Source organism: Nicotiana attenuata, unplaced genomic scaffold, assembly GCF_001879085.1.
Source record: "Nicotiana attenuata strain UT unplaced genomic scaffold, NIATTr2, whole genome shotgun sequence".
In the NCBI taxonomy this organism is placed as follows: Eukaryota; Viridiplantae; Streptophyta; class Magnoliopsida; order Solanales; family Solanaceae; genus Nicotiana; species Nicotiana attenuata.
The window spans coordinates 157,392-165,975 of NW_017670465.1; positions in this window are offsets into that span (position 1 = coordinate 157,392).

Consider the following 8,584-nt stretch of genomic DNA (forward strand, 5'->3'; position numbering starts at 1 on the left):
GAGACTTTTGATCATGTCCGGGGTGGCTTATTGCCTAAGCGGTTCGTACAGGGTGTGACGAGATCATTGGACTTAGGATCAGTGCAATCTGAATATATGAAGTATATTAAGGAGCAAAGACCATTATTTGGTTCAGAAAGAGGTGATGGTTCTCGACAGGAGTATAGACCCTATGAATCGTCGATACAGCAGTTGGTTATGAATTCCTACACATCTTTCCGTCGTGGCGGTATTGTAAGAGTTAGAGCAAGGCCTATGTAGGTCATGAGGTGCAATGGGAGCATCAGATTCGTGGAATTTCGATTTGTTCCATCAGAGAATGCTATTGTGGTCCTGTGAGTAAAGTGGTGCAAGGTGTGAATTTAGCTAAGATAAGCATTCATGTTTGGTGCTGCGTGTAGCTATTGATACGGTGAGCGTATGTTTGAACAGGCCTGGCAGTGAATTTCGGATGATGGAATTGGGCTCTAAGGCTTATTTGCTTAAGTGAAAAAGGATATCCTCAGATTGACCAAGCTAGGGCACCCAGCTGAGTTGTGGTAGCACGGGTAGATGCTCGAGGTATTAAACAGTGATTCCGGACAACCCCAACACAGTTCCTAGCACGTTCGAGGACGAACGTATGTTTAAGTGGGAGAGGATGTAATGACCCGACCGGTCGTTTTGAGCTCTAGCGCGCCGTTCAGCAGTTTGAGGCCATGAAAAGCTTCATTTCAGGTATTATGACTTGTGCGCGTGGTCGGAATTAAATTTCAGGAAGTTCGGAGTTGACTTGGAGAGGAAATTCTCATTTCGGAAGCTTTAAGTTGAGAGAATTGACTTAGATTAGATTTTAGAGTAAATGACCTCGGAATTGGGATCTGAAGGTTCCAATAGGTTCGAATGGTGATTTCGGACTTGGGCGTATGCCCGGATCGGGTTTTGGGTGACCCGGGAGCATTTTGGCGCCTATTGTGGAAGTTAGCATTTTGGAAGAAATTTCATAAGTTTGGGTTGAAGTGCATTTCAGTGTTATCGATGTCCGTTTAGGATTCTGAGTCTGGGAGTAGCTCCGTATGGTGATTCTGGAATGGGGAGCGCGAAGTGAATTCGGAGATCCGTGGATCATTTTGGAGTCATTGAGCTAAAGATAGAAATTTGACCGGAAGTGAACTTTTTGATATCGGGGTCGGAATCCGATTCCGAAAGTTGGAGTAGGTCTGTAATGTCGAATATGACTTGTGTGCAAAATTTGAATTCAATCGGACGTGATTTGATAGGTTTAAACATCGAAAGTAGAAGTTTGAAATTCTAAAGTTCATAAAGCTTGGATTGGAGGTCGATTCGTGGTTTTAGCGTTGTTTGGTATGCTTTGAGGCCTCGAGCAAGTGCGTATTGTGTTTTGGGACTGGTTGGTATGATTAGTTGGGGTTCCGGGGGCCTCGGGTGAATTCCGAGTGGTTAACGGATCAAAAATGGAATTTTAGAGATAGCTGAAGTTGCTGGTTGCTGGTATAACCGCACCTGCGAAACTTGGGCCGCAGGTGCGGAGCCGCAGAAGCGGCCTTCGTGCCGCAGAAGCGGAAATGGACGGCTAGGCTGCGACCGCAGATGCGGTCGCTTTGCCGCAGATGCGGGACCGCTCCTACGGAAGGGGAAGCGTAGATGCGGAAGTAGGAGGCTTGGGGGAAGACCGCAGAAGCGGCCATTGGTCCGCACCTGTGGGACCGCAGAAGCGGTCAATAGACTGCAGGTGCGAAAGGACTGGAGGCAGTGAGCTATCTTTAAAAATCGAGTTTAGGCTCATTTCCTCCCATTTTTCACTTCGGATTGGGCGATTTTGGAGCTTTTGGAAGAGAGATTTTCTCCATCTATGTCAAGGTAAGCTGTTACCACTTATTAGACGCTAAATACATGGTTTGGCTTCGGATTTGAGCATGAAAATTGGTAGAAACTTGGGGTTTGAGGGAAAACCTAGAAAATTGATATTCTTGGATTTTGACCACGATTTTGGCTATGAAATTGAGAGTAAATTATATATTTGAGTTCGTGAGGTTATGGATAAACTTTATCTCAAAAAATTTCGGAATCCGGGGACGTGGGCCCGAGGGCATTTTTGTCAACTTTTTGATCGGGGTTAGGAATTGTTATAAATTAGATTTGTAATGAGTAATTGAGCATATATTAATGGATTTACATAATTGTTGGCTAGCTTTGGAGCATTTAGCATCGATTCGAGTCTTCGGAAGGGCGTGGAATGCTGGTTATGGATCTTCAGAGCGAGGTGAGTCTCCTTTCTAACCTTGTAAGAGGGAATTATTCCCATAGGTGAGTTAATTGGTTATGTGCTCCTATTTGCAGGGGTTACTTACGCACGAGGTGACGAGAGTCCGTGCGTAGCTACTATTATGCTTTAGTCCGGGTAGTTTAGGGCCCAAAAACATGCTTTCTTGTAATACTTGCAATCTTGTTGACAAACTTAAAATGCTTAAAACATATCGAATGTGTAAATAAATTTCTAAAAAGGGCTAGATATCATTTCTTGACTTTTAAAAGAGAAACTTGCCTTTTCCTGAACATTTGCTCCTTGATGAATTATTGATTTGATTGTTTGAATGTGTTTATCTATTGTGGAACGGCCGAACGCCTCGGTAGATTAAATAGATGCATCTATGGTTCGCGTCATTCGACCCTCTAGCAGTGCACAGTTTAAATATTGTTGGATCAGGTCGTACGTCCTCGGCATGATTTGCGCATGCTTGTATTGCTTGCCTTGGAATTTATTGAAGTGATGTTGTTCCTTCCCGGCTTGAGAATAAATGTATAAATGACGAAAAGGAATTTGGAAATTTTCTATAAAAGAAAGAATTGTTTACTTGCTTCATTCTATTGAATTACAATCATGTTTATAAAAATCCTTTCCGCACTTTCTTTATAAAGAAAGACTGGTCGTTTTGCATTTCCAAACCCCGTTCCCTTAAATAATACTTTCCGCACTTGCTTTAGCTAATTTATGACTTGCGGGGAGTGGTGGTTCGGAAGTTAGAAGAGTTTTGAGCAAGAATAAGCCTAGTTGTTTCTTTAAGTTTCTTTAAAAAGGCCAAGTTTGACTTCGGTCAACATTTTGGGGAAACTGACCCGGAATCGTGATTTGGCAATTTCTGAGGGTCCGCGGGAAAATATAGGACCTGCGCATATGCCCGGAATCGAATTCCGAGGTCCCTAGCCCGAGTAATGAATTTTTTTCGTGAAATTGTTAAGTTAAAGTTTCAAAGATTTAAATAAACTAAGGAATCATTGTTTTCATAGGTATCGGGTTCGGATTGCAATTCCGAAACTTGGTACAAGTCCGAAATATCAATTAAGACCTACCCGTAAAATTTGGTGTCCATCCGAGTAGTTTAAGGGCGTTTTGACCCGTTGAAGGAGAATTAAGAACATGAAGTTCAATGAATTGATTCATTTGGTTTTGGGGGTTGATTCCTCGATTTAGCGTTGTTTTGAGTGTTTCGAGGGTTCGAGTAGGTCCGCCTCGTGATTTCAGACTTGTCGGTATGTTCGAGCGGGGCTCGGGAGCCCCGAGCGTCAAATGGTCGAGGTTCGAGTGGAGTTGAAAACTTAGGAAGAGGCCTCATCTGCTGCTTCTGTCATAACCGCTTCTGCGGCTCTTGGACCGTAGAAGCGGTCGTTTATCGCAGAAGCGGAAGGGGCCAGGCCCAGGGGAAACCGCAGGAGCGGACCCCTGACCGCAGAAGCGGTCCATCCGCCCAGGCCCAGAACCGCAGAAGCGGTGGCCTTTCCGCTTAAGCGGCCTCGCAGAAGCGAGGTTTAGACCGCAGAAGAGGCCTAGTCCCCCTTGGCCTTTTCCGCACAAGCGGCTCATTTCCGCAGAAGCGGAACCCGCAGAAGCGAGATTCCTTTCGCAGAAGCGGAAATCACTGGGGGCAGAAGGGTTCATTAATACGAACCCAAACTCATTTCTCTCATTTCTCACTACACACTCGGGCGATTTTGGGGGTTTCAAAGAGAGAGTTTCCACATATCATTGCAAGGTAAGTAATTCCCACCCACTTTTAGTTCAAATACATAAACATTAGGTAGATTTAACACTAAAATTAGGTAAAAATCAAGAGGTTAGGGTTAGACCTAGGGTTTAGTCAAAACTAAGATTTAATCCTATAATTTACCATGAAATGAACTAGAAACCACATATTTGTGATCCTTAGGTGATAGAGAACAACTTCCTTCGAAAAATATTGGAATCCGGGTATGTGGGCCCAGGGTCGGAAATAAGGAAAACTTGTATTTATGGTTAGGAAATTGCTTAAATAATTAGAATTTAACCTTGTAAGCTCTTATTGACTAGTTCCTGCTTACTTTAATTAGTTGGTGCTCGTTTGGCTACGAATTGAGGGTTTGGGCCTATTCTTGACATCGGAAGTGCACTTCGGAGCGAGGTAAGTCTCCTTTCTAACCTCGTAAGAGGGAATTGTCCCCTTAGGATTAATGTTTGAGTTTTTGTTGCTAAATGCGGGGACTACGCACGCGTTAGGTGACGAGAGCCCGTGCGTAGCTACTACTATGATAAATGTCCGGGTAGCTTAGGGCCTACAACATGCCTATTAAATATACCTCTTATGTTAAATCGTTGTTATGAACACCTAGCGTGTACTAGAGACTTAAAAGGGCATAGGAGCATACTTGTATAGTTAATTAAGTTTGATTTGGTATTCTTGATCATTTATGTGCCATGTGTGTGAACTTGATATTTCATCCTTATTTGTGGATCAGGCCGATCGCCTCGGTATGAATAGATGCATCTATAGGCGCGCCGTCGACCCTCGGCAAGTGCACAGTTTATTTCTGTTGGATCAGGTCGTCGCCTCGGTATTATGTGCGCATGTTAATTGTGGAAAAGCCTATACATGCTTTATTTTGCCATTATCTCATATGATAAATTATAAACTTGATGCTGTAAAGTTCTTGACTTATACCACTTGTCATAAACTGTTGATACTTGCAAATTCCATGATTTGAATACATCATACTTATTAAGTGACCTTAGTAAGTATCGAGTCGACCTCTCGTCTCTACTTCTTCGAGATTAGACGGGATACTTACTGGGTACATATTATTTATGTACTCATGCTACACTTCTGTACTTAAATGTACAGGATTTGAGGCAGGTGGATCCGGACATCACTCTAGTGCATATCAGTGAGCGCATCTGGGACTTCTACGGTGAGCTGCACTCCCTTCTTGCCGATCCGCAGCCGAAGAAGTCTTCCTTGTATTTTTTTTTGTTGTTATTTCTGTCTATCCTGATTCAGACAGTAGGATAGGGCATTATTCATTTTGTGTATATTCTACTAGTTGCCCGTAGCTTGTGACACCAGGTTCTGGTACACACAGTAGTAGACGTTATTTTGGGTTGTATAACTGTCTTTACATTTTGTTGATCTTTACTGGTCTATGACTTTAATTGGGGGAAAAATCTATTATAATGGTTTTTGGTAAGGGTAAAATGAGAATTTAATTATACTTCCGCGTTGCCTGGCCTGACAAATGGTGTCGGGCGCCGTCATGACCTATTATGGAAAATGGGTCGTGACAACATGGTATCAGAGCACTAGGTTCACGTAGGTCTCACAAGTTACGGGCAAGCCTAATAGAGTCTTGTAGATCGGTACGGAGACGTCTGTATTTATCTTCGAGGGGCTATAGGGTGTTAGGAAAGACTACTCTTTATTCATTTTCCATCGTGCAATGGTCAGTATACTAAGTTTCCTCTTCTATTATCTCACAGATGGTGAGGACTCGTGCCGCCGACGTTCCGGACCCGGGAGGTGATGCTCCCCCCGTTGCTAGAGGCTGAGGTAGAGGCCGGGGGAGGGCACCGGCCCGCGGTAGGGGACGAGGGCGTCCCAGAGCTATTCCAGATACACCACCAGCAGACCCTGCGAGGGATCCCTCTACTGAGGAGCAGGGCGAGGCGCCCGCAGCTGTGCCTACTCCGGCGAATTTGATGACTGCGCCGGGATTTCAGGAGATCATGGTCCGTATGCTCCGGTTCATGGACACCATGACTCAGGCTGGTTTATTTCCAGCAGACCCAGCTGCTTCGCAGGCAGGAGGGGGAGCACAGACCCCTACTGCTCAGGCTCCATGTCATGCAGCCGTGGTATATCAGACTCTGGGTGCACTACCCGCAGAGGGGGTTCAGCCAGTTGCTGCAGAGGTACCCCAGCCTAGGCCAGCTGTGGAGTTCGATCCGCAGAAGTTACTAGACAGATAGACCACACTTCACCCTCCAGTCTTCGGAGGTGAGCGTCATGAGGACACTCAGGATTTCATCGACAGGTGCAGGGACAGACTGCACGCTATGAGGATATTGGAGTCGCATGGAGTCGACTTCACTACTTTTCAGCTTGAGGGCAGGGCCCATAGATGGTGGCAGTCCTATGTTCTTGGTAGGCCCGCTGGTTCTCCTCCCATCACTTGGGGTCAGTTCGTACAGTTGTTCCTGGACAGGTATATTCCGCCCTCTGAGAGAGAAGAGCTGCGGTATCAGTTTGAGCACCTTGAGCAGGGTCAGATGTCTGTGACCGACTACGAGGCGAGGTTTTCTGAGTTATCTCGCCATGCACTTATGATACTCCCTACAGATGCAGAGAGAGTGCGGAGGTTTGTCGCCGGATTGCAGCCCAGTATTCGATCGGGTATGGCCCGAGAGGTGGAGATGGGTACAGAATACCAGCTTGTGGTCGAGATTGCTCGTCGGATTGAGGGATATCGTCAGAGGGGTAGGGAGCAGATACAGCAGGATAAGAGAGCAAGATTCTTTGGAGAGTTCAAAGGTGCCCCAGCTAGGGGCAGAGGTCAGTATGGGAGGGGTCAGCCCAGTAGGCCCCCATCTTCAGCACCACCACCTCCCGCCCGGGGTGCTCCAGCACACCCCTATTTCAGTGCCATGCCAGAGAGTTCCTACCGCCCGCCAGCTATTCAGGGTTCTTCCAGTGGGTATTCAGGTCCTCAGAGTTCTTCTGGTCCCTACTTCAGTGCTATGCCGGAGACTTCATATTGCCCACCGGCTATCCAGGCTCCTCCCACGGGGTCTACGAGCCATCAGGGAGAGTCATCAGGGCAGCAGGTTGCCGCACCATGTTGTTTTGAGTGCGTTGACCCAGGCCACATGAGGAGATACTGCCCCAGGCTTAGGGGCAAGGCAGTACAGCAGGGGCAGCAGCCCATGACTCCAGCACCAGCCATCTAGAGGTGGAGGGCAGAGTGGTAGAAGCCGATCCAGAGGTGGAGGCCAGATAGGGAGAGGTCAGCCAGCTACTCCTCAGTCAGGTGGAGGCCAGACAGCCGGTGCTCCAGCTAGATTCTATGCCCTTGCAGCCAGGCCGGATGCATTGGCCTCAAATGTCGTCATCACAGGTATTATCTCCGTCAGCGGTAGAGATGCATCGGTATTATTTGATCCAGGGTCCACTTATTCTTATGTATCATCTCCGTTCGCTCGTTTCCTGGCTATTTCTCCTGAGCCTTTGGGTGCTCCTGTTCATGTGTCCACTCCTGTGGTGATTCTGTGGTTGTGAACCGGGTCTACCGGTCTTGTGTGGTTACTTTCTGTGGTCTTGAGACTAGAGCAGATCTCCTGCTGCTCGATATGATCGATTTTGAGGTTATTCTGGGCATGGATTGGTTATCTCCATATCACGCCGTTCTAGATTGCCATGCCAAGACTGTTTCTCTAGCGATGCCAGGGTTGCCGAGATTGGAGTGGAAGGGTTCCACAGTTGATACGCCTAGCAGGGTCATTTCTTTCCTGAAGGCTCAGCGCATGGTGGAGAAGGGATGTTTGGCTTATCTAGCTTATGTGCGAGACACCACCGCAGAGTCTCCGACGATTGATGCAGTGCCAGTAGTCCGAGAGTTCATCCATGTTTTTCCTTCTGATCTTCCTGGCATGCCTCCAGACCGTGATATTGATTTCTGTATTGATTTGGCTCCAGGCACTCAGCCTATATCTATCCCGCCGTACCGTATGGCTCCTAAGGAGCTGAAGGAGCAGTTGGAGGAGTTGTTAGCTAAAGGGTTTGTTAGGCCCAGTGTATCGCCTTGGGGTGCACCAGTGCTATTTGTGAAGAAGAAGGATGGGACTATGCGGATGTGCATTGATTACCGCCAGTTGAACAAAGTCACCATCAAAAACAAGTATCCATTACCCCGTATTGATGATTTGTTTGACCAGCTGCAGGGTGCTAGGGTGTTCTCTAAGATCGACCTGAGGTCAGGGTATCATCAGTTGAAGATTCGGGATTCAGATGTTTCGAAGACCGAATTCAGGACTAGATATGGCCACTATGAGTTTCTGGTGATGTCCTTTGGCTTGACTAATGCTCCAGCGGCATTTATGGATCTGATGAACATGGTGTTCAGGCCTTATATTGATTCTTTTGTCATCCTCTTCATTGACGACATCCTGATATACTCACGTAGCCTGGGGAGCATGAGCAGCATTTGAGAGTAGTGCTTCAGACCTTGCGAGAGCAGCAGCTTTATGCTAAGTTCTCCAAGTATGAGTTTTGGCTGGAGTCAG